This window comes from Zalophus californianus, chromosome X (assembly GCF_009762305.2).
Source record: "Zalophus californianus isolate mZalCal1 chromosome X, mZalCal1.pri.v2, whole genome shotgun sequence".
Lineage (NCBI taxonomy): Eukaryota > Metazoa > Chordata > Mammalia > Carnivora > Otariidae > Zalophus > Zalophus californianus.
In genome coordinates, this window is record NC_045612.1 from 31,150,088 (window position 1) to 31,175,104 (window position 25,017).

The following is a 25,017-nucleotide window of genomic DNA, read 5'->3' on the forward strand; positions in this document are numbered from 1 at the left end:
AGGCAGAGGGAGAGGGAGAAGCAGGCTCCCTGCGATGCGGGACTCGATCCCAGGACGCTGGGGATCATGACCTGAGCCGAAGGCAGACGCTTAACCGTCTGAGCCACCCAGGTGCCCCAGGATTCTGATTTTCAACCTTTTTTTTTTTTTTTCCTTAACCGATTACATACAACAGATTCTTAGTTGCAAGCTACAGAATCCACTCTGACTAGTTTAAGCAGAACAGAAATTTATTAAACAATATCAGACCGTCCACAGGATCTCTCGAGACCCCCACGGCGAGGCTCTGAAGAAGCCAGAGGCCCGGGGCAAGCATAGTTGGGGCTGCTACTCTGGCAAAGACACCTGCCTCTACCCTGGGTAAGACCTCAGCTCCCACGACCTTTGTCTTCCATTTGGAATTTCCAGGCTGCTGGCGTCTCCCCTCAAACAGCCCCTCAAAGACAGTCAAAGAGAACGCTGGGCTGGATAGACGTCAGCTGTGTGATGTTGCCCTTTGGTTGCTAGTTTCTCCCGCCCAGGACGCTGACCTGTCCTATGTTGGATACCAGCAAGCATAGAAGTTTTCTGTAGATTTCGCTTTTTCCTACTCAACTCTTCAGTAGAATGTAAACCTTTAAGGGCAGAGACCAGCTCGTGATCACATGCTGATTACTGATTAATTATCTACTGCGTTCATCAACAAATATTTCTGAATCCCTACTCTGAATTTGGCATGGTGCCAGGGGCTAGAGCTACTACTGTGGGCAAGACAAAAAAAAAAAAAAAAAAAAAAAGGAGGTTCTTCTCTCATGAGCTTCCATTCTAGGCAGTGCTGTATGACAACAAATACATACATCAATAATCATGATTTCAGATGAGGGGAGGGGCAAGGCTGCCTTAGATAGGGTGGTCAGAGAAGGTCTCTGTGAGGGAATGACAGTGGAAGTAAAACGTAAAGCATCTGAGGGGCACGTGGGTGGCACGGTTGGTTAAGCAGCCGACTCTTGGTTTCAGCTCAGGTCATGATCTCAGGGTCATGAGATAGAGCCCCACATCGGGGCTCCATGCTCAGCGCGGAGTCAGCTTGTGACTCTCTCCCCCTCTGCCCCTCCCTCCCTCTTAAATAAATAAATAAATCTTAAAAAAAATAAAACGTAAACGTTTGAAGGGTTAGGGGAAGAACAGTCCTGGAAGAAGGCAGATCACGTGAGGAGGAAACCGATCCACTCAGTGGTGCGAGGCTAGAGCATGATGAGTGAGCAGGGGACAACAAGGTTTGAATTTTAATCCAAGCCTGTCGAGAAGCCATCAGAGGTTGTGAATAGCAGTGACATATCTGGTATTACACTCTGAAGGATCACTCTGGGTGGTGAGTGGGGAACAGGCCTTCGGGGAGACAAACAGAAACACTTAGAAGGCGAGTAATCCAAATGAAAGCTGATGGTGCTCTAGACGAGGGTGGCTGAGAGAATGAGAGGCAGTCACATTTGGGAAGTGCCTCAGAGTTAGAGCCAATGGGAATCCCTGACTGGCTGTGGGAGGTGAGCAGAAGAGAGTCAAGGATCACAGCCTGACTCGGGTGCTTGAGCAACCGTGCAAATGATGCTGACAGTTCCTGAGACGGAGAAGAGCAGGCTAAGGGATTCGAGTGCAGATTCTGACGAGTGGGGGTGCCAACGCTTATGGGACCAGACATGGCAGGTAGATGGTGAAATATATGCGAGTCTTGAGCTCAGAGGGGAGCTCAGGTCTGGCGTGACTCTGTGCCAAGAGGATCTTCTGAGAGGATATGGGAAATGGAGAAGACACAGCTTAGAAGAGAACATTAATGCAGAAGGTCTTGTTGATCACTCCTTGCATGTCCCCAGGGAAGCCTCGCATCATAAGTGGCCCTGGACCCACCCCTGGGAACATGGCCCTCAGAAGGTTCTCTATGTCTCTGACTGATGATGTTGTTTTGTATGTCCAGAGCAATGGGGCAAGTTGTACCAATTCATGAGGACCTCTCAGAATTGTCTAACAAGATCCATGATGTACCTGGTTTCGATGCTGGAATCCTGAGTTGTGTTGCATAGAAGCCTCAGACCCTGAGGCTTGAGCGGGCTCTCCTGGGCAGAGACATGTCACAGGTGTCCCTGTAGTTTGCTGCTAGTTGCTGCTGGGTCGCCCTCAATGGGGAGGAACCTGAAAGCCCGTGCCTGGCTGAGGCTTACATTTTCCAGCTGCCTGGCTCTGAATCCTTCGCTGTGAAAACCTGAGCTGCGAATAAAACCTGCTGTTGTGGCTTGTGAGCCCTTCTAGTGACTCGCCCAACTTGGAGCGGTTGTGGGACCCTCGAAACGCAGCCATCGCCCTCAGAGGGCTTAAGTTTCAGCCAGAGAGGAGAAAGGAACGAGAGCGAAGCAAACAGGATGATAGAGCTCGGTCCGCCTGAGGACAGGGACTAAGCCTTTCTTCATCTGTGTATGCCCCCAAAGAGGGCTGGGTTAAGTGGGAGTCCTCAGGAAAAGTGTGCTGAACTTAGCACAAGAGGTGGGACTTGCTAGATGGGCAGGATTTTGCATAAGCTAAGAGGAGAAGGAGGGCATGCCAACTGGAGGAAACAACTTGATGGAGCCTTGATGGAGGTCCAAGCCTCCCCTGCTCTTTCTGGGCACGGCTGAGGACGAGAGGTGATGGCACGGCATATTCCTTCTGTGCCCCCTCAGTCACTTGCTAGAGAGCAAACTGAGGCTGAGCGGCCGAGCGGCGAATCTCACTGCGTCACGGACGGGGAGCTGGGCTCCTCTCCCTGTGACTCCGTGATTGAAATTCCAGATGGGACTACACTAACTATTCATCCTGAATTCCAGACGGCAGTTCCAAAGTCAAAACCCCCAGCGCTTACGCTTCTCTAAACAATCTTTCCCTATTCCCAGGGCAGCCTCCAAAAGAAATCGGTTAATAACGACTTCAGCCAAAGCGGGGCTCCCATGAAGGGGGGACATGGGTACCAAGGGAAAAAAGAGAAGACACTCTCGGGGATGGACCAAGAGGTTTCTGTCTGAACAGGAAAGAGGATGGAAGGTTTCATGCTTAGAGCTTAGGCGTCCTCTCCTAGAAGCATCGCCCCCTCCCGCTCGGGCAGGTGGCTACGAGATCTAAGATCACACAGCGGTCCCCGGCTGATGCGGGACCACAGCGCGGTCGGCCTGAGTCCCGGCGCGGTGCTTGACCCTATTTTAGTGCCCTGCTTGGTAGTTCTGCCGCCCGAAGAATCACCCCCCCCCACCCCCGGATGGTGGATGCAGTGCAGTTCCCAATTAGCCTCCAGTCCTCGCTGGAGCATGTTAAGGGCCAGAACAGGGAAAGCGGGAAGGGCGGCAAAATGCCGAGCCAAGGCATTACAATTCCAAGGGCTAAGGGAGACCTGCTTCCGACTGCTCTATGGGCTCGGCAGCCTCGCTGTTTCTTTCTTTGCTCTGAGCCAAGTCAAGCATACTCTGTGTCACGAGATGGGGGCTTGGGGAGAACAGCGAGCCAAACAGACCTTCCTGCTGGCGCAAGGGTGAGGCCAGACTCTTAAATGACCAGCAAAAGGTGGGGGGGGGGGGTGACTGCCCTCGCACGTGACAGCCGCCCAAAAGCCCCCGCCCAACCAGCGTCGCCTCCCGGCCAAGCCCTGCCGGTTCATGGGGCAGCGGGGCAGAAAGCCGGGAGGCCGTGCGAGCTCCACCAGCGGCCTCTGTGCCCTGCCCTGCTCTCCGCCTCAGAGCTGGAGACGAATAGGCTGGGCTGGTTCCTCAGCACGGTGAACCCCGGCCACAAGGGGGCTGGCAGGCAGCGACTTCTTTGAGGCCTGAAGTCACTTCCTGTCGGGGACCCCAGGCCCTCGGCTGCGCTCCCACACAGCTCAGCCTTCCTGGGAGGGTCTCAGGCCGGAGCCTGGGCCACTCGCAGAAATGTGGGAAAGTAACTCTGGGCAGCTGGGGGAGGCTGCCCAGGAGGTCTGAGAGGGGACACCTCTGTGCGGACCAAATCGGAGAATGAATGACTCCCGCCCCTTCGGGCATTCGTTCGGCCTCAGTGCCTGAACCTGAATCTCTCTCACAAAATTCGTGTTAGTTTCAGTCCCTCTCGGGACTTCCAGATCCTTACTCTTAAAAAAAGCCATTATAATGTCATGACAGTAAATACCTCATAATTCTGGTTGAGGCGAGGTAGGGCAGAGTTAGAAGTAACGGGATTTGTGCAGATAAGGGAATCTTATCCTTTAAACTCCCCCCAATTTTTTTTAAAGGTTTTTTTTTTTATTTGACAGAGAGCGAGACAGCGAGAGAGGGAACACAAGCAGGGGGCATGGGAGAGGGAGAAGCAGGCTTCCCGTGGAGCAGGGAGCCCGACGCGGGGCTCGATCCCAGGACCCTGGGATCATGACCTGAGCCGAAGGTAGACGCTTAACGACTGAGCCACCCAGGCGCCCCTAAACTCCCAAAATTTTTAAACAGTATTTTTGATGACATGAAATATATACGTATATATTACATGATTCCCAGATTTCTTAACTCATTCAAATCTTTTTCCTGGCTAACTCAGGGTAATCAGAAGCAACATCTTGTATTGTGCTATACTATTTTGTTTTTCTATCCCTTTTCAGGATATCGGGCCTTCAGTGGGCATGTCCCCTGTCAGTTTGTCTGAGCTTCTCCCCACCCCGCCCCCATCCCCCACTCCAACATCTCTTCCTGTTGCTTTCTAATCTGTACGGTGAGGAAACCAGACTACAGAACTCTTTAGAGCTAGTTGCAATTATAAACAAGGCACTAGAAAAGGCCTAGGGAATAAAGTGTGTGGCTTTAGTGCTATCTCTGTGTGTTTGAGGGAGTTTGTAGCTCTTTTTCTCCTTCCAGAATTGGGGCAAATTACCAGAGAAGAGAAGGTGCCAGAAGCCTGGCCTAGGGTTAAGTGTTCTGCTACTGAATATCTGCCTGGGATCGGGCCAGGCCTCAAAATTCCCTGTCCCCACACCAACTCCCTGGCTCAGACAGCTCTGAGTGACAGAAAATTGGGAAGAATAGCTAAGAATAAACATGAGGCCACGCCAGATTCTTCTTTCAGGAAATCAAGTGCTGACAAAGCAGGGGCAACACTGGCTTGGGAGATCGGCTCTAACTTCCAACAGAGGAGCATCTCTGCATTGTTCCCAGAAACGTGAAGCGCTGAGGAAATGAAAAAGGTGACTTCTCGAGCTTAGACAGATCCTTAGGGAAAGCCAATGGCATTAAAAAAAAAAAATGCACTTATCAATTGTTTAAGTGCACAATACCCTATTGTTAACTCTTGGCACTATGCCCTACAGCAGATATCTGGCACTTACTCATCTCGTATAACTGTAACTTTATGCCCACTGAGCGACACCCCCCCATCCCTGTGCCCCCCCATCTCCTGATAACCACCACTCTACTGTCTGCTTCTATATCTTTGCCTATTTTAGACACCTCGAGTATAAGGAATGGTGCAGCATTTGTCCGGTGACCAGCTTATTTCACTTAGGATAATGTCTTCTAGGTCCATCCAAAACTCACCATATTATATATATTTAATTATTTCCAGGTTTTTTTGTATACCAATTATACCTCAATGAGGCTCGGGGGGGCAATGATAAATAAGCCATGGGTTCTACCTTCAAGAAAAAAAAAAGGCACTTATCAGAAGTAAGCCAAACAAGGTGATTTTTGAAGTTTCTTAACTGTAGCAATACTTGAGATCTTTCCTAAAAGTCTTGGGAGAAAAGCGACACATGCAACTTATAAGGCGAAAGCAATAGCCATCCTGTGTTCCATATTTGCACAATTCAGAAACCACTTTCAGAGCCATTGCTTCATTTGACAAGCTGCAGAGAAGGCCGTTCTGCCTCCCATCCTCAGCCACCCCTTACTTGAAGAACCAACACTTGAAAATGTTCGTTATTGACAGCGAAATCCCCACTGTGTCCACATTCTCTGTAGGCAAGGATTACCCACCAGGTCTTGCTGGGAGAGCTGGGCCAGGCCCCAGAGGCCCAGCTCTGTGCAGGATAAAAAAGGAGGATGGCCTAGATGCTGGGGTCCCTGCCTCTGGGGACTCCTAACCCCAGAGTTCTGCCTCTGCCAGACCATTAACCCGCACATACTGCAGATAAGGCTCCCTCAGCCGGTCCAGCATCATTGTTAGCCCAAGACGGAAGTAATAAGGCAGACCCCACAGGTTATCATTTTGTTATTTTGGGCTGGACATCCACCAACCAGCAGGATGATGAGAGTGGAAAATGTTATTGACCATCTCTGAACCTTGATTTGACATTTGTAAAACATGAAAGGTAAAACTCGTCCCCACCTAGTTTCCAGATATTTGGAGAAGACAAATGAAGTATCACAGTGGAATATTTTCTTTTTTAAGGTGGATTTCTTTGGAGTCCTTGGGGTGATCACATAAGTCTGAGAGATTCTAACTGGCATTAAAGTTAAACATCCTCCATCACTTCGAAGTTTTACTAGAAACCATACGTAACATCTCCAACCAGAGATACGGAAAAGGGGAAAAAAGCTTAGGATTTGATGTTGGGGGTGAGGAGAGACCTTAAGAAGGAAAGTGGCGATCATAGCAGAGATATAAAATAGGAAGAGGAAGACATGAAAGTGTCAAATTGAAGAATCAAAATTGTGTTACAGCAAAAGAAAAGGGAAATGTAAACAGCAACCCTCAAACAGTGTTTTCACAACTAGATTTAAAGATTACGTAAAGGAGGGGCATGGGTGGCTCAGTCGGTTAAGCGTCTGCCTTCGGCTCAGGTCATGATCCCAGGGTCCTGGGATCGAGCCCCGCATCGAGCTCCCTGCTCCGCGGGAAGCCTGCTTCTCCCTCTCCCGCTCCCCCTGCTTGTGTTCCCTCTCTCGCGCTCGCTCTCTCTGTCAAATAAATAAATAAAATCTTTTAAAAAAATAAAAATAAAGCCTACATAAAGGAACTTTTTATTTTTTTTAATTTTTTTTATTTATTCATTTGAGACACAGAGATACAGAGAGAGAGAGAGAGAGAGAGAGAAAGCATGAGCAGGGAGAGAGGCAGAGGGAGAGGGAGAAGCAGGCTCCTCGCTGAGCCAGGAGCCCGATGTGGGTCTTGATCCCAGGACTCCGGGATCATGACCTGAGCCGAAGGCAGACGCCCAACCATCTGAGCCACTCAGGCGCCCCTTTAAAGGAACTTTTTAAAGCAGTGCAAGCTAAAATAACTGAGACACAATTAAGAACACATTATAGGGTGCCTGGGTGGCTCAGATGGTTAAGCGTCTGCCTTCGGCTCAGGTCACGATCCCAGAGTCCTGGGATCGAGTCCCACATCGGGCTCCCTGCTCCTTGGGAGCCTGCTTCTCCCTCTGCCTCTCTGTCTCTCATGAATAAATAAATAAAATCTTTAAAAAAAAAAAAAGAACACATTATAAAGGACATAAGGCTGAATTGCGTGAAATAAATTTAAATGGGAAACTCCAGCCCAAGTGACTGTTGTGCGCGGATCTTAGAAATCTTTGAACCACAATGAGTTTGGCAGTGATTCTATAAAGCGGATGTGATTTATACTTATGAGCTGACATCTGGGTGAGTCTCGCCCCGATTCAAGAAAACGAGATCCACACAGAGTACAGCAATGAAGCCAAAGAGGGAAAGTGAAAACGGATCATCATCACCGCCTTCAGATATAGCCCTTCCTGACCCCCACCTCCTTACATTTCTGCCCCTCCCACCCTTCTTCTCCAACCTGCTCATCAGCCAGCCAGCCACTCTGTGGATAGCTTACTTACAGCTGGTTCAGGGCCTACCCTTCAGAAGGGTACCTATGCCAGAGGCACAGAAGCCGAGCTGCGGGTCTGGCTGATCTGCGCTCCTTGGGTTCATCTACACTCAGTCCACTCACTCCTTTCCTATGCAAGACACTAAAGGCCCTAAGAGCAAAATGACTGCCTTAATTTGCTCATGCCTGAGATTCAAAGGGAAAACGACAGAAGTAAATTGTTGTAAGGGCTCGGCAACCCTACCCACCGAGTACCATAGGATTTATATATGTATGTATACGTACATAAATATATATATCATGTATATTTATATATATAAATACACACACATACACACACACTCTACTACACTCTAGTGGTTATGGTTCAGGTAAACACTGAATCACGTCAGGAACAACCGACCACTTTTTACCTCTCAGGTCCTTCTGGGAGTTTGGTCTCCACTTCCAGCGAGAAATCTGGAAATGGCTCCACCTTCCCTCTCCCAGTGATACTCCTGGACACCGGGCGCGCGGGGGGGGGGGGGGCGGGGGGAGTCTGCTCACCCGATCTTGTCAGAGCACTCACTGTAAATTAACTTAAGCTGAGTCAACCCTGAGGCATTAGGACCACGGCAGACATGGACGGCCTGCCCTGGCCTTGGGAGATCAACTGCACAAAGAACAACTCTGGCACTTTCTTATCCAATTGCTCCCACAGCTCCAGGCAGAACCAGAACCTGGGATGAGTGACAGAGGTGTTTGACCTGGAGGCAACTCTTATGTTTACATGGAGCGTGACTCTTAGGGACAGAAGCAGAAGGGAGAGTGGGGGTTTCATGGTGAGTGACGAGGGGGAAAAGGATGGTCCGTGACAAACAGGGGAGTATGCCTGTCCTGTCTCCTCTCCCTGGAGGAAACGAGCACTCTGCCACACAGAAGAGGGGGTTTGGTGATCGCAGTCCGGTCTGTTACAGAATTAGAACGTCAGCATCACTCATACGTTCCCTGAGTGGGATGGGAAGTTAATGGTCAGTTGGTACCCAGGGAATGCAGCAGAGGCTGTGTCTAGCCACCATATATACCAGGTGCCCCTCTCCATATCCTGATCTCCCTTGCAGTTAGGTTGGGGCGAGCCAATTAGTTCCTGTCACTGAAATGCGCGCAGAAGTGATGTGTGTCCCTTCCGGGATGAGGCAATGAAGGCACGTGGGCTTTCAGCTGTCTTCTTCTCTGCCATGGTGCCCTTCAAGTTCATGTGTTCCAGATGGCATCGCTACATGACGCTACATACCAGTCTGCATCAAACTTTATTTATGTGAGCAACAAATAAACCTGTGCTGTTTATGTGTTCCTGCGTCAGAGGCTAGCCTATCCTGACTAATATAGGAGCCAAAGCAGGGGCCCATCCAGAACATTAGAGACCTTAGTGCAAGAAATTAACCTGGTCACACCCACAAACTCTACAAGGATGATCAGATTTCATATTTCCCAAGACGTTCTTCAACAAAATGTTATCTCTGAGGGAGGATGGTTCGTCCCAAAACAGTAACTTCAAGTGTAAAGTCCGCCTCTCCCAAGACACGTGTCTCCAAAAGAGCGTAAGACATCCAAAATTCATTCAGTAGCTCATGAACTCTCTTCCTAGGCGCGCATCACCTCCCTACTTCCCATTTTCCTTCCATCACTGGACACAAAGCTGACTTATAGCCTCTACATCAGAACTTCCTCACAAATTCAGGTTGCCATCAAAACCAAACAAGAGAAAAGTAAAAAAGGAGACACAACCAAGTTTCTCTCTATCAAGACCATCTCAATTCCTTGCAGGACCTGGCTCAATCCACTTTTAAAGTTTAGAATAGAAGGCAAAGCAACTTCCCTCATTCACTGTTTCTAAAATGTCGAGATCTCATTGGGGCGCCTGGGTGGCTCAGTCGTTAAGTGTCTGCCTTTGGCTCAGGTCACGGTCCAGGTCATGGTCCCAGGGTCCTGGGATCGAGCCCCGCATTGGGCTCCCTGCTCAGTGGGGAGCCTGCTTCTCCCTCTCCCACTCCCCCTGCTTGTGTTCCCTCTCTCGCTGTGTCTCTGTCAAATAAATACATAAAATCTTTTTAAAAAAATGTCGAGGGGCGCCTGGGTGGCTCAGTCATTAAGCGTCTGCCTTCGGCTCAGGTCATGGTCCCAGGGTCCTGGGATCGAGCCCCACATCGGGCTCCCTGCTCGGCGGGAAGCCTGCTTCTCCCTCTCCTACTCCCCCTGCTTGTGTTTCCCTCTCTCACTGTGTCTCTCTCTGTCAAATAAATAAATAAAATCTTTAAAAAAAAATAAAAATAAAAAAAATGTCGAGATCTCGTAGACCACCTAGGTTAGAAGGCACAATGCTTTAAAGCTGGAACCGAAAGAGCCTGGGACAATTTTGGCTTGGCACTCTTCACAAAGGAGGGAAGACCTCTTGACTATTTTTCACCGTAAAACCCGTGGAAAGCCCTACCTTTCAGAACATCTACTCCCTGAGATGACAGGGACCCCATGTATGACCGCTGATAGCAGATGACCAAAATATGGTCTTGAAAAGCATTTCTTTCAAAGGTAGTTCGCATCATCAGCATACGTTGGAGAAATTACACGTGCACATTTTTTCCTTGACCTAGGACTTAATGAAAACTTTGATGCATTCCGCCCCTGTTGAATGAGAAGGCCTGTCTGGTGGCTAGGGGCTATACAAAAGCCATGGCCTGGGCCTCATCTGTAAGCTTGCCCCTCGCTCTGCAGCTAGAATCTGGTTCTGTTGGGAGGAGACAGCCAGAAAAGGCCCTACTCTCTGACCCAGAAGGCCTCTTCTGAGCATTGCCCAATGCTCTGTTATACAACATGCAAAATAAATAATCAACTTTAAAAGTCAGGCAGTCAAAGCTCTGCTCAAATAATAAGCCCTTTTACAAGCTGCTTATCACCTGCCAAAATCAGCTCAAGAGGAACACCAGGAACTCTAAATTCTATTGTTCTCATTAACTACTTGGGGGAAATGGACAAGCTTCAGTGGCCTTATTGATTTTCTAAGAGACAGAGGTGGAAAGGTTTTCATCCACCAGCACCCTGCCCTTGATCTCAATAATTTAAATATGGCTCCCATGCCGCGGTCTCTGAGAGGTCTCTATTACAAGCATGAGCTAGAAAGGGGTCCTGGCCTTTTCTTAGAAGACATACCACTCTTTACATTCCCTCTCACCCGATTGTTGGGGTGAGAAAGGGAAGAACATAAAGGCCAACCTTTTCAGAAAGTTCACCGGGACAGAGTGTGAAAGGGCAGGACAGAGGCACCTCTAAAGCAGTCTTCGGCCTGTGAAAGTTTTCTGGCTTAACTACAAAAAGGAAAGAGGAGTTTTGCTCAAGGAAAACGTCAAAACCATGTTTGGTGCCCTTGGGTAGGCCTGACAATACATCGCTGTTGACCCAGAATGGCTTCTCTGGGTTTGAAAATACAGGATGGGGACTCTTGGGAAGGGGTCTTGTTAAGGAAATCTGTAATAAAACTCATTTCTGATGGACCACAAAAGGGCTTGTCACATCTATTTAAGACATTAATATCCCAGGACCCTCAACCCACAGAGGCAAAGCTCAGAATGTACCTTCTATATAAACTTTACTACCCTCCCTTTTCCCCTCACTGATCCCTCTTATAGGGTTGGTTTATTCCTCACTAGCCTCTATACGTGCTGACTTGCTCACACTTGCTCCCTGCACTAGCCCATGGGTTTTCTGAGAGCAGGGACCAAGCTTTATTCCTCTCTGCCTCTCTACAGTCTAGCACACTCCCCGAAACAACATGGGTGTTCATTAAATCATGTACTTAACAATAAGATTAACAGTAAGCATAGTTAACGCTTAAGCATTCAGTAACTCTGTTGAACTTCCCAAAATTTTTTCTCATTTTCCAGTTGAGGAACCTGAGGCACTGGCAGGTAAATAAACTAATAAGTGGCAAAGCAACGATACGACCTAGGTGATCAGGCTCTAGAACCTTCCTTCTTAGCCACCTGGAGCAGTGCACAGGAATAAGTAAGTGAGATGATAAAAGGGCTATCCACATATGAAAGCACTGAACATGAACTTAAATTAATCTGATTTAGAAACCTGGTTTATTCACACAAAAAGTTATTAAGCACCTAGTATTCTATGCCAAACCCGCTGCTAAGAATTAGTGGCGCAAAGATAAAGGTATGGTCGTATTCCTCGAGGAGAAGAGAGACAAGTAACAAGATGGTATTGAGCACTGACTACATGCTGGGCACCGTTCTAGGTACTTCACGTGTATTAGCTTCTGTCATCTTGACAAAACCCCTACAAGGGGAGTCCTGGTCTTTTTTTTTTTTTTTAAGATTTTATTTATTTATTTGTCAGAGAGAGCGCACAAGCACGGGGAGCAGCAGGCAGAGGGAGAGGGAAAAGCAGGTTCCTCGCTGAGCAGGGAGCCCGATGCGGGACTCAGATCCCAGGACCCCGGGATCATAACCCGAGCCGAAGGCAGACGCTCAACCCACTGAGCCACCCAGGCGTCCCTGAGGGTAGTCCTATTCTTATTAAATCAAGATGAAGCAGATGAGAAACTGCGACCCAAGGAAGTTAAGCAACTTGTGAGAAGCACTGCTTGAACACAGGCAGCCTAGCTCCTGAGCCCATGCTCTCCGCCACCACATTCTGCTGCCTCTTCCGTAACAACCACACTCGGCTCCTCCCAGAGAGAGGAAAAGTAGTTACGGAAACTCTGAGAAGGAAAGGATTCATCTTGCCCGAGAGGGGGCTCAGAGCAGGCTCCGCAGAACAGGGGACACTTGAGCTGGGCCTTGAAGACACGAGAAGAGGAAAGAAATTCAAATGCGAATGGTACATTGAGACCAGGAAAACTCATCTGTGTTTTCGAAGCCATCACAACCAAAACACAGAGCTAAGCAGCAAGCCTGGTGCTGCACCATCTTCTGCTGCTGAGACCCACTTCTCACCAAGGAACAAGGAAAGAATTCGCGGAACTGCGGCCTGAATGTTTATATCAGTTTTCCCACTTGGTTCAAACTCTACCTGGGGTTTAGCCATCCTCACAGTATCTGGAGGAAGTTCTGTTCCTCTTCCTTCCGTACAATAGATAATGTTTTGGGAAGGGGATGCCCACGCTCATTTTAGTGTAACTGAAGCCAGATCCTCCCAGGTCAGCAAAGGAGGCTACAATCACCATGGGGGGCAACGTAGAACAGCTAGATCTCATAGCTGAGAGCTCCAATTCTTTTTTCCACACATGGAGATACTCTCTCCTTTGCTAACCACAGAGGTTCTAAGTCCAGTTTTATTAAAGGCTGTCCAGGGGTTTCCTGAGAGTCTGTTCCACTCAAACGTGCTGACAACTTCCCTTCCCTCAACCTCTAGCTTCTCTGATGACCGGCTACTATGCCAAGAAATGCAGGTGAATAAGGACAAGTAAACTCCAACAACCAGTGAGTACTCCTGAGGCAGACTTGCGATTATTCTTCCCATTCTAAATACCCCCTCGAAATATCCCCCACACGATTCCAGGGACTGCTGCAGTTTTCCACTCTTCTTTACAGCAAAACTCTTTAAGAGGTTTGTCTCTATTGCCTGTGTACGATTTTTCCCCTCCCCCTTCTCTCTTGAATCCACTCCCATCAAGCTTCTGTCCACTGAGATGGCTTTTATCAAGGCCCCTAGGTTGCTGAAGTCTACGGAGAATCCTCAGCTCTTCTCTCACTTGGCCAACCAGAAATACTTTTCACAGTTGATCATTCCTTCTTCCCCGAAGCACCTTCCTCGCTTGACTTCCATGACATCATTCTCTTCTGGTTTTCCTTCTGCCGTACTGGCCACATCCTGCCAGTCTCCTTTGCTTGTTCCTCATTGTCTTGCTAACCTTTAAATGTGGGAGTGCCCTGGGGCTGGGTCCTTGGTCTCCTTCTCTTCTCTAACTGTTCTCATTATCTTCTGGCATCTTCTTACCATCCATCTCAGGGCTTTAAATACTATCTAGATGCCTAGGACTAAAAACTGTTCATCTCCAGCCCCAACCACTCCTATGAATGCCAGGCTCACATAGCCTACAGCTTCCTCGATATCTCCACTTAAATGTCTAACTGGCGTCTCAAATTCAACATATGCAAAATTTAACATCTGATATACCCCCAACCTTGTTCTTCCCATGGTATCTTTTTTCAACAATTTATTTACATTTTTCTAAAAGATTTTTATTATTTACTTATTTGACAGAGAGAGACACAGCGAGAGAGGGAACACAAGCAGGGGCCGTGGGAGAGGGAGAAGCAGGCTTCCCGCGGAGCAGGGAGCCCGATGCGGGGCTCGATCCCAGGACCCTGGGACCATGACCTGAGCCAAAGGCAGATGCTTAACGACTGAGCCACCCAGGTGCCCCTGCACATATCTTTTCAAGTTAGTGTTTTCATTTTCTTTGGATAAATACCCCAAAGTGGACTTGCTGGTTCGTATGGTAGTTCTATTTTAATTTTTTGAGGAATCTCCATGCTGTTTTCCATAATGGCTGCTCCAATTTGCATTCCTGCCAACCGTGTACAAGGGTTCCCTTCTCACCACATCCTCGCCAATACTTGTTATTTCTTGTCTTTTTAATACTAGCCATTCTGATAGGTGTGAGGTGATAGCTCATTGTGGTTCCGATTTGCATTTCCCTGATGAGTAATGATGTTGCGCATCTTTTCATGTACCTGTTGGGCATCTGGTGTGTCTTCTTTGGAAAAATGTCTATTCAGATCTATAGGCAATTTTTAATCAGATTGGTTTGTGTTACTGAGTTGTATGAGTTCTTTATATATTTTGGATATTAGCCCCTTATCAGATGTGTGATTTGTAAATATTTTGTCCCATTCAGATTGTCCTTTACTTTTGTGAATGGTTTCCTTTGCTGTACAGAAGCTTTTCAGTGTGATGTAGTCCCACTTATTTATTTTTGCTTTCGTTGTTTTTGTTTTTGGTGCCAGATTCAAAAAACTCATCACCGAGACCTACGACAAGGAGCTTACCACCTGCGTTTTCTTCTAGGAGTTTTATGGTCTCAGGGTCTCACATTCAAGTCTTTAATCCATTTTGAGTTCATTTCTGTGTATGGTGCTAAGATAGTGGTCCAGTTTCATACTTTTGCACGTGGCTGTCCAGTTTTCCCAGAACCGTTAATTGAAGACATATCCTTTTCCCATTGTATATTCTTTCCCTCCTTTGCCATATATTAATTGACCGTATAGGTGTGGGTTTATTTTTGGGCTCTTGATCCTATTCCATTGATCTATATGTCTGTTTTTATGCCAATTCCACCCTGTTTTAATTACTATAGCTTTGGAATATAGTGATATAGAAATCAGGGGGCATGACGCCTCTGGCTTTGTTCTTCCCTCCCAAGATTGCTTTGGCTATGTGGGGGTTTCTGTAGTTCCATACAGATTTTAGGATTATTCATTCTATTTCTTTGAAAAATGCCATTGGAATTTTGATAAGGATCTTTGAGTAGTACAGACATTTTAACAACATTGATTCTTCTACTACATGAGCACGGAATATCTTCCCATTTATTTGTGTCTTCGATTTCCTTCAAAATGTAGCTGCTGATATACTTCCAACCTTGTTTTTCCCACAGTCTTTACCAATGCAACTCCATCCTTCCAGTTGCTCAGAACAAAAACCTTGGCAACGTCCTGAACAGAAATGCTGTGTTACACAACTCCAGAGGGCACCAGCCACATTTTAGTCAATGCTACTGGTGTTATGCAACATGGTGACCCTGTTTCCCTTCATTCCTCTTTCTCCAACATCCTACATCTGATCCGTTAGCAAATTCACTTGGCTCTACCTTCAAAATATATCTCAGAATCCAACAACTTCTCCCCAATTCCACTGCTATCAGCCTGGTCCAAGCGTGTCCCCCTTATAACTTTTTACCCAAAACAACAACAACAACAACAACTAGAGCAATCCTTCTAAAATATGTCAAATCACATCACTCCTCTACTCAAAATTCCCCAATCCGTCCCCTCTCACTCCAAGAAAAAGTCAAGATTCTTACAATGTCCTATTAAGCCTTGAATTGTTTTTTTCTCTTTGGTATCTATCTCTATGTAGCCTATGTATTTTGTGTTTGTCTCATTGCTTATCTGTTGCCCACATATGAATATAAGCTTCATGAGTCAGGAACTTGGTGTGTTTTGTTCACAGCTGAAGCCTCAGTACCTACAATAATACCTGACACAGAGTACCCACTCAATATATATTTGTAGACGAAATAAATGAAGCAGGTTACAAAGGGGGACGTCTTTACACATGGGCCAGAATCATACCAAAACACAATATAACAAGTGAAATGCTATTTGAGGAGCCAGCTAGTGCTGGGACAAAGTCAAATCCCAGGAGATGTTCAGTTCCAATCTCCTACTGTTCGTTTTTCCATTGCTTTGATATTTACCTGACGCAGTCTCCTTTCTTTTGCCTCCTAAAGAAATGCACCTATATAAAGTAAGGAGCTCCCCCTGGTGGAGGCAACTCCATCCAAGCAATGGAAAAGAAAATCCTAGAGCAACAGGCTTTTAAGTTATAAAGGAGACCCGCCGGGGACAAAGGAAGTGACTCCAACATTTCACAGAAAAAGTCCTCTATAGCAACAAGCGGAACCAATGATTAGATTCAAAGTACATTGGGGTGGGGGGACTTATCAACTTATTTTGCTGTTGAACCTTTTTTGCAGCTGAAAATGAAAAAGAAAAATTCACTGCAAGCTGAACGACTTAAGTACCTACTCCCAAGGAATTTTTAATCTGGTAGAGGATATAAGTCATGCATACAAATAAGTACAAAGCAACAAGTACGGCTGTGAATGAGTGAATGGGGGCCAAATCAGAGGAATAAACTAAAAGCTATAACTTACCCAGGAAAGGGGATAGCTTTGGGCTGAGTAAATCCAGGAAGACAGCTTGGAGGGGGTGGTTCCGGAGCTGAGCCTTGAAAGACAGACAAAATTTGAGTAAGAGAGTATTCCAGGTAAAGCCCTAAGTGTAGGGAAGGGCACAGCCAGTGGAAACCCAAGCAGGCCAACAGGGCCCTGCAAATGTCACAATCTGGGTGACAACACAATGCGAAGCCTTCCTTGAAAAGAGCAGAGACAGATTCTCAAGAGAAAAGTCCTTGGCAGAGGTAAACACAGGAAGGAACCAAAGAAATCCCCCCTTTTCCTTGTTTTCCCTTGGATGAGAGGAACACTACTAAAAACTATGGGGGGAAACAAAGATAAAATACGAACTCCGTGATAAATTATCCAGCTTACATACTAGAGGATTCTGAATCCGTAATATTGAGGCGCACCTGGGTGGCTCAGTGGGTTAAGCGTCTGCCTTGGGCTCAGATCATGATCTCAGGGTGGCTCAGGTCATTTCATTTTCAACTTTTCATTTGAAACATTATAGACTTACCTCCCAAAAAGTTGCAAAACTAGTACGAAGAGCCCTTCACCCAGATTTCCCAAATATTACCTTCTTATATAACCACAGTAAAATTATAAATCAAGAAATTAATGTTCATGCAATACTATAATCGATAGACTGCATTTTCATTTGCCCCACCAATGTCCTTTTTCCTGGTCGGGGATCACGGACGTTTTCTTTGACTCCTTTTAACCTGGAACGGTTCCTCAGTCATTTTTGGTATTTCATTATACCATGATACTTTTGAAAAACACTAGCTGGTTTCAATTTGGGGTTTATCAGATGGTTCATCAAACTCAATTTAGGTGATGTGTTTTGGCAAGAACACTCCAGATATGACAGTATGTCCTTCTTGGTGCATCCTGTCAAAAGGCACATGGCATCGGTTTGTTTCACGACTAGGGATGTTAAACTTTTGATCACTTGGTTAAGGCTGTGTCTGCCAGGTTTCTCCCCAGTGGCGTAACTATTTTGCCCTTTGTAATAAATAAGCTTTTTGGGGGGAGATATTTTAAGACTATATAAACACACTGTTTCTCATCATACTTCTGTCCATTCATTTTCCTATCCATTGATGGTTCTGGCCTGAAATAGTTACTACTGTGGCGTTTGCCAAGTAAGTTTCTAGTCCCATTATTCTTTCTGTATTTTATTAACTGGAATGCTATTATAAATAAGTGCTTTTCCTTCTCCCTCATTTATTTATTTATTCAGTTATTTCTTTATATTCACATGGACTCATGGGTTCTTATTTTCCTCTCTGGGTTATGATCCATGACTACCATTAGTTATCATGTTGCTCGACACAGATTCCACCACTGGAAACCCCTTCGAAGTGACTCCTGCATCCTCCTGGCACATCCCCATTATTCCACGGACACTGTCTTACTTTCTGGCACAGGAAGACATTCCTGACTCATTTTCTAGGCTCCCTGCCCCAGGCCAGGAATCAGCCATTTCTCTGAGAGTTCTGGTTCCTTTTATTTGGAGAATGGTATTTTGAAACCAACATCTTGAGTGTGAGCTGTGCTCGCGGGTATTGGGGTGTCGCTGCTTCCAGGACCTCTAAGCAGACAGAGCTAGGAAATATATGCATATCTACAAACCACTCTATTTCTGTATCTCTCTCGGGGGTGGGGTGGGGGGGGCGTGCGCATATAAAGTGACTCATGACACATTCATACTGATAACCTCTGATCACCACCAGCCTTCCGTCTTTTCTTCTGTGTAACTCCTTCTCCCGACAGTAAAAGCTGGCTCTTGTTAGTCACAATATTTTATATGCTCGAGACTAGAATCTACATAAAGTAGGTTCAGAATTGCCAACCTGTATCCCAGTGGAAAACAAACCCACTATCTAGAGAACAGGATTTAGGTTCGGTTTGGGGGGGAGGGGTTGGGGGTTGGTCTTTAGCTTTAGAACAGTGGTTCTCGAAGTGTTCTCTCTAAACCAGCAGCATCAGCCTCATCCGGGAACTTGTTAGAGATGCAAATGCTCGAGCCCCTACTGAATCAGAAATGCTGGAGGGGGGGGCCATCACCCGGAGGTCCCCGAGCTCCCTAGGGGACTCTGATGCATACTGAAGTTTGAGAACCACTACTGTGGAGTACATAGTCAAAATACTCTTTTCTGGGGGCGCCTGGGTGGCTCAGTCATTAAGCGTCTGCCTTCGGCTCATGTCATGATCCCAGGGCCCTGGGATCGAGCCCCGCACTGGGCTCCCTGCTCGGCGGGAAGCCTGCTTCTCCCTCTCCCACTCCCCCTGCTTGTGTTCCCTCTCTCGCTGTGTCTCTCTCTGTCAAATGAATAAATAAAATCTTTAAAAAAAATACTCTTCTCCGAAGTTAGTGCATTAGTCTGCTCGGGCCAACAAAACTAAAAATACCACAGACGGGTTGACTTGAACAGTAGAAATGTATTTCTCACATCTTAGGGATGTGAGAAGTTCTTCAGGCCCGAAGTCCCAGATTAAAGTGCCAGCAAGGCAGGGGCGCCTGGGTGGCTCAGTCGGTGAAGCATCTGTCCTCAGCTCAGGTTGTGATCCCGAGGTCCTGGGATCGAGCCCCATGTGGGGCTCCCTGCTCGGCGGGGAGTCTGCTTCTCCTTCTCCCTCTGCCCCTCCACCCCCACTCATGTTCTCTCTCACTCGCAAATAAATAACTAAAAATCTAAAACAAAAAAAAAGTAAATTCAGGAAAGTTCTCATCCCTTTCTGCCTCATTCCCAGTCCTTTCAACGCTGTTCCCACCCACGCCTGTAAATTACTAATCCCATTGGTTTTTGGTTTCTCTTTCCACACAAGGAGCATTGGTTTTCCGTGGCTCCTGCAACAAATTACCGCCAATTTAGTGGCTCAAAATGCCACGAATGTAAGATATTACAGTTTTGAAGGTCAGGAGTCCAAACTGAGATTCATAAGGCTAAACGTCCAGGCGTCGGCAGGGCTATGTTCTTTCTTGGCGGCTTTAGGGAAGAAGCTGTTTCCCTGTCTCTCCAGGCTCTACACGCGGCCTGCGCTCCTTGGCTACGGCCCTTCTATCGTCAGATCGCTCTGACTGGGAGCCCTGCTTCCACGAGCACATCTCCTCCCTCCGACTCTGCCCCTTCTGCCTTCCTCTTACAAGGACTCTTGTCATCCGCTTGGACCCACCAGGGTAATCTCCTCAGATTTCCATCCCTAATCACATATGCGAAGTCCCTTCTGTCATATAAAGCCGCATAGTCACGGTTCTGGGGATTAGTGTGTGAACATCTCTGGGGGGGGCGGGGCGTCATTCTCCCACACAGATATTTTTTTAAGTTTTTAAAAACACAGAGTGACAGATCTTAGTATTCTCCTTCTTACAATCATTAAACAGCTTCCCTCTCTTCCTAGAAGGAGCCCAACCATTTCACCCTGCCAGCCTCCTTCGCCTCCTTCCGTGTCCTTGACTGTGCCAAATCCTTGATGGCTTTCAGCCTTTGCACGTACTCTTTTCCTCTGCCTAGAATATTCTTTCCCCAGCTCCTCTCATGGTTGGCTCATTCTTCCAGTCTCATCTCAAATGTCACCTCTTTAGAGAAGCTCTCCCTGATTACCAGACAGGTAACAAACAGCCCATCTCAATGACTGCGATTTAGCCTATTTATTTTCTTTATCATTGATCGTGGTCTATAATATATTATGTTATCAGTTTGTTTACGGACCCATCTTTCTCACTAGGATGTAATCTCCGTGAGGGTGGAGACCATGTGTATTCCTGTATATCCCTAATATCTAGACACTCAGGAAGTGTTGACAGGATAGACGAATGCTGCTCCAGTCTGGGTGGCCAACGGAGGGTGAGTGTGTCGCGGGTCGAAATAGAGTAAACAGAAGAATCCCTGTGACTGTAGGTACTGCTGATGCAGACTTTCACAATCCCCAGTACAACCTGAACAATTTCCTATGTGTCCGTCGTTCCTTCATTCATCCACAAGTATTCGCTGAGTAGCTAATATACACACATTTAATCTACACAACAATACCATAAGGGAGCTACTATTACTATTATCCCCCTTTTACCGACAAGAAGACTGAGGTTCAGGGGAGTAGCGTGGCCAAGGACACGCAGCTAGGAAGCTACCGTATGCTACTATATGTTAGGCTTACCACTAGGCTCAGGGGCTATACCAGGGAACGAGGGAACATGCTCCTTGCCCTCTCTGGTGGACAGACAGTCCGAGGATGAATCCATGCTTACAGGGTGCTGTGCTAAGTGTTACGCTAGGGCTCTGCGAAGGGGGCCGTGGGAGCACCGGCCCGGGACCGTGAAATCAGGGTGAAGTGTGAGAGGAGGCTTCTGGGAAGAGGAGGCGTTTGAACTAAATTCGAAGCCTAAGTAGCTCTTAGCTAGAGGAATGGAAGACCAACTAGCCGGCTACTGATCGGGCTCACAGGCTATCATTTGCCTTGATGAAGTTTCTGGTTTTCTCTGGTCTGGCCTTCACCGCCGCTTTGCAGGGTAAGAAATCCAATATCATGAGTAACCTAGAGTTATCTGACTTTGGGAATACTGGCACATGCTTATAACGCTCGGGAGAGAATGAAGTTTATAAATCCTCAGAGCTCGCTAAGCTGGGAAGTGGCCATGCTCTCCAAAGGCATGGCTCCTGGGGCAGTTTCCTGGGGAGCCGAGACCCGGGCTCCCCACGCTTTCTCTTTAAAGGGCCAGGCGGTAAACATTTTTAGTTTTGTGGGTCATATATGGTCTCTGCGCCACTACCCCGCCCTGCCACTGCAGGGCAAAAGCAGGGATAGGGAACTCATAAACAAATAAGTGTGGCTGTGTTCCAACAAGACTTTATTTACAAAAATAGGAGGCAGGGTTTAGGGAGCCCCGGCCTAGAATAAGAGAAGTAGTTACAAGATTCAAATGCTTCATCACATCCACGTGTCCACTGATGCAACAGAGATAAACCCGCCTCCGGTATCAGACTGGGCATGTTCTCTCCTAGACAGTGCCCAGACCGACACTGCCAACACTGGCCTCTCTCGACCTTTTTTAATGCTCGACTGCCCTACGAAATCCCACCCTTTCCTAAAGTGTTGGGTATATGAAGGCTCTACTCATCAGTAAAGCTCCAAGGAAAATGCCAGCAGCATCAGTTGCCAGCGACTTCACAGAGAAAGCTTTGCTCCTTTGTTACCTGCAGGGGGAAAGAGCAGTCTCCGTTCTTACAGATGTTTCCCGCAAAAAAAGTGGCAGAGTCGGCAGCACTAACACTTAAAAGAGACCCACGAAGGGAGAGATTGTTTTTAAATTAGAATTTTTTATTTTTATAAAAGCAGTGTGGGTTCTCTGTAGAAAATTAGAAAACAAAAATAAGGGATAAATATTTATTATCTTTTATATAATTATATAATTTTATATACATATTATTTATAGTTTATATAATTATATAAATAAATATAAATATATGTTTATATTATTATATTCCCACCTCCCAGAAACTACCCATATTAAGAGCTTAGTACAGGGGGTGCCTGGGTGGCTCAGTCAGCTAAGCCTTCGGCTCAGGTCATGATCCCGGGGTCCGGGGATCGAGTCCCACGTCGGGCTCCCTGCTCAGCGGGGAGTCTGCTTCTCTCCCTCCCTCTGCCCCTCCACCCACTCGTGCTGTCTTTCTCTCGCTCTCAAATAAATAAAATCTTTTAGAAAAAGAGTTTAGTACATATCCTTCCAGATCTTCTTCTAAGTTTACATAATACTTATCTGCACTTTCTACCAAAAGGAGATAATACAGCTACATAATGCTTTGTAACTGCTTTTTATCAGTCAGTCACCTCCGCCACCACCCGTTTATAAATTTTCATCTCATCGAATACCCCTCCATATTCAAATTTCCCTACTTTTCCCCCAAATATCCGATAAAGCTGGCTTGCTCAAATCAGGATCCAATCTCAGACCACACTTTTCATCTTTAGTCTCTTTTCATTTAGAATAGTATCCTTTTTTCAGGACAGGGATTTTGTTTCCTGGTCTAGCTCCAATCCCTTTACCAGTTCTTGGTACCCAGTAGTAGCTCAATAGATGTTTACATAATTAACCAATTAATATAAAACTTAGGGGAAGGGGGGTTTCACCCTAGAGCTTATCTCCTCCACCCATCACCCTTTATCTCCATTTTATAGATAATGAAAATTAGGACCCAGAGAAGTGAAAGTGACTTCCCAAGGTCACCCAGCAAGTACATGGCAATTGCTTTCCATTTCTCTGTTTATTCTATTAAACCAAGAGTTGGCAAACTTCTTCTGTGAAGGACAGAAAATCAATATTTTAGGCTTTATAAGAAAATATAATGACAGAAATACAAGAATACAATTACAAGCTTTTGTAATACAGGTCTACTAGTGAAAAAAAATGGAATGGAAGAATAACATTTTGTTTAATTGTGGCTGAAAGTTAGTGTTCCCCATGATCCTACTGATTGTAAAGGTTCATCTGATAAAACATTCTGAGTTTGCAGGTCATAGTTTGCCAGCCTCTGTCCTACACTATGCTGCTTCTCTGTGATTCGGCTTTTTCTTTGTGTTTGAGTGAAAATAACATCCTTCTTAATTAACAGTTATAAATGGGTTCCGGCTTATTGAAGTTATATGGTACTAAAGTACCAATGGGGAAATCTCCTTAGCCACACCCTTAAAATGCATGTTGTCTTATTTCAGTACCTAACTGTTGGTAATGTCTGTCTTCTTTCGTTTAAACTGCAAGAAGGTAGGTTGCATTGTGATTGTGGCTTTCATAATTAACCATGTGTTAATATTTAATGCGGCTGACCAATTTATAAATCAGCGCAAGTGAAGATGGTAATTGGCCTATGTCAGGGCTATTTTTTTTCCTCAAATAAAAACATTCTATGCTATTTGGAGAACTAAATAGCCCAAGAATTAAAAGAATAGAAAGTGGTTGCTTTTGGGGGAGCAGGGAATGGGGAGAAAAGCTGGGGACTCCTCTCTTTAAAAACAACAACAACAACAACAAAGCTTGTAGGACTATTTGACTTTTAAAACTATCTACATGTATAATTTTGATAAAAATACAAGAAAGAAAACCAGAGGCACATTAAAGCCCCTTCCAGAAAAGCCTTCTTGAATACTTTCCTCCATCCTCCAACTGAAGTTCGGGTCCCTCTTCTCTGCCCCCCACGGCATCCTGTGCTCGATTCCATCAGCGCACTTAACACACTGTGCTATAATTATGTTTCTCTGTCTCCCTCTCAGAGCCGTGAGCTCCTTGCATGGATGGCCTATGTGTTGCTCATTTCAGCAACTAGATCTTATAATTTTTAAAAAGCTAGTCATTAAAGTGAAGTGAAACTAACCAAATACCACTCAATCTAGGCAAATTAACATCACAGTGAGATACCAAACCAAAAGACTAAGCAGGTGTTGGTGAGGATATGGAGAAATTGGAACCTTCATACATTAACCAAGAGCAATCTTAAATGGTGCAGCCACTTTGGAAAAGAGTCTGGAAGTTCCTGAAAAACTGAAACATACAGTTGCCATCTGATGCAGAAATTCCACTCGTAAAGCAGGGAACGAGGGAACATGGCCTTTGCCGTCTCTAGTGGAGAGACAGAGAATGAATTCAAGCTCACGGGGCAGTGTGTTAAGTGTTATGATAGAACTCGGCTAAGGGTGCCAGGGGAGCACCAGCAAAGGGCAGTGAAATCAATCAAAGAATTGAAAACATATGTTCAGGGGCGCCTGGGTGGCTCAATCGTTAAGCGTCTGCCTTCGGCTCAGGTCATGATCCCAGGGTCCTGGGATCGAGCCCCGCATCGGGCTCCCTGCTCAGCGGGAAGCCTGCTTCTCCCCCTCCCACTTCCCCTGCTTGTGTTCCCTCTCTCGCTGTCTCTCTCTGTCAAATAAATAAAATCTTTACAAAAAAAAAAGAAAACATATGTCCACACAAATGTTCCCAATTATTGGATGACTCTTAATAACCAAAAAAAGAAAAAGAAAACAACCCAAATGTCCATCAACTGACAAACGGATCGACAAACGTGGTATATCCATAAAGCGGTATATCCATACCATGGAATATTATTCAGCTATAGAAAGTAATGACATACTGATCCATGCCACAACATACATGAAACTGGAAACATGATGCTAAGTGAAAGAAGCCAGTCACAAAAGACCACATAGTGTAGGATTCAATTCATATGAACTGTCCAGAAAAGGCAATTATATAGAGAAAGAAGATGGATAAATGGTTGCTT

At 46.2% G+C, this 25,017-nt stretch overlaps 1 long non-coding RNA gene across 1 annotated transcript in view; it reads right to left on the bottom strand.

Moving 5' to 3' along the window:
* Positions 1-25,017, bottom strand: part of LOC113931129 — an 85,883-nt gene that overhangs the window by 59,604 nt on the left and 1,262 nt on the right. The window contains exon 2 of the long non-coding RNA XR_003522696.1: positions 16,715-16,787. This is a non-coding gene — a long non-coding RNA (uncharacterized LOC113931129). The remainder of the gene's footprint in view (positions 1-16,714; positions 16,788-25,017) is intronic.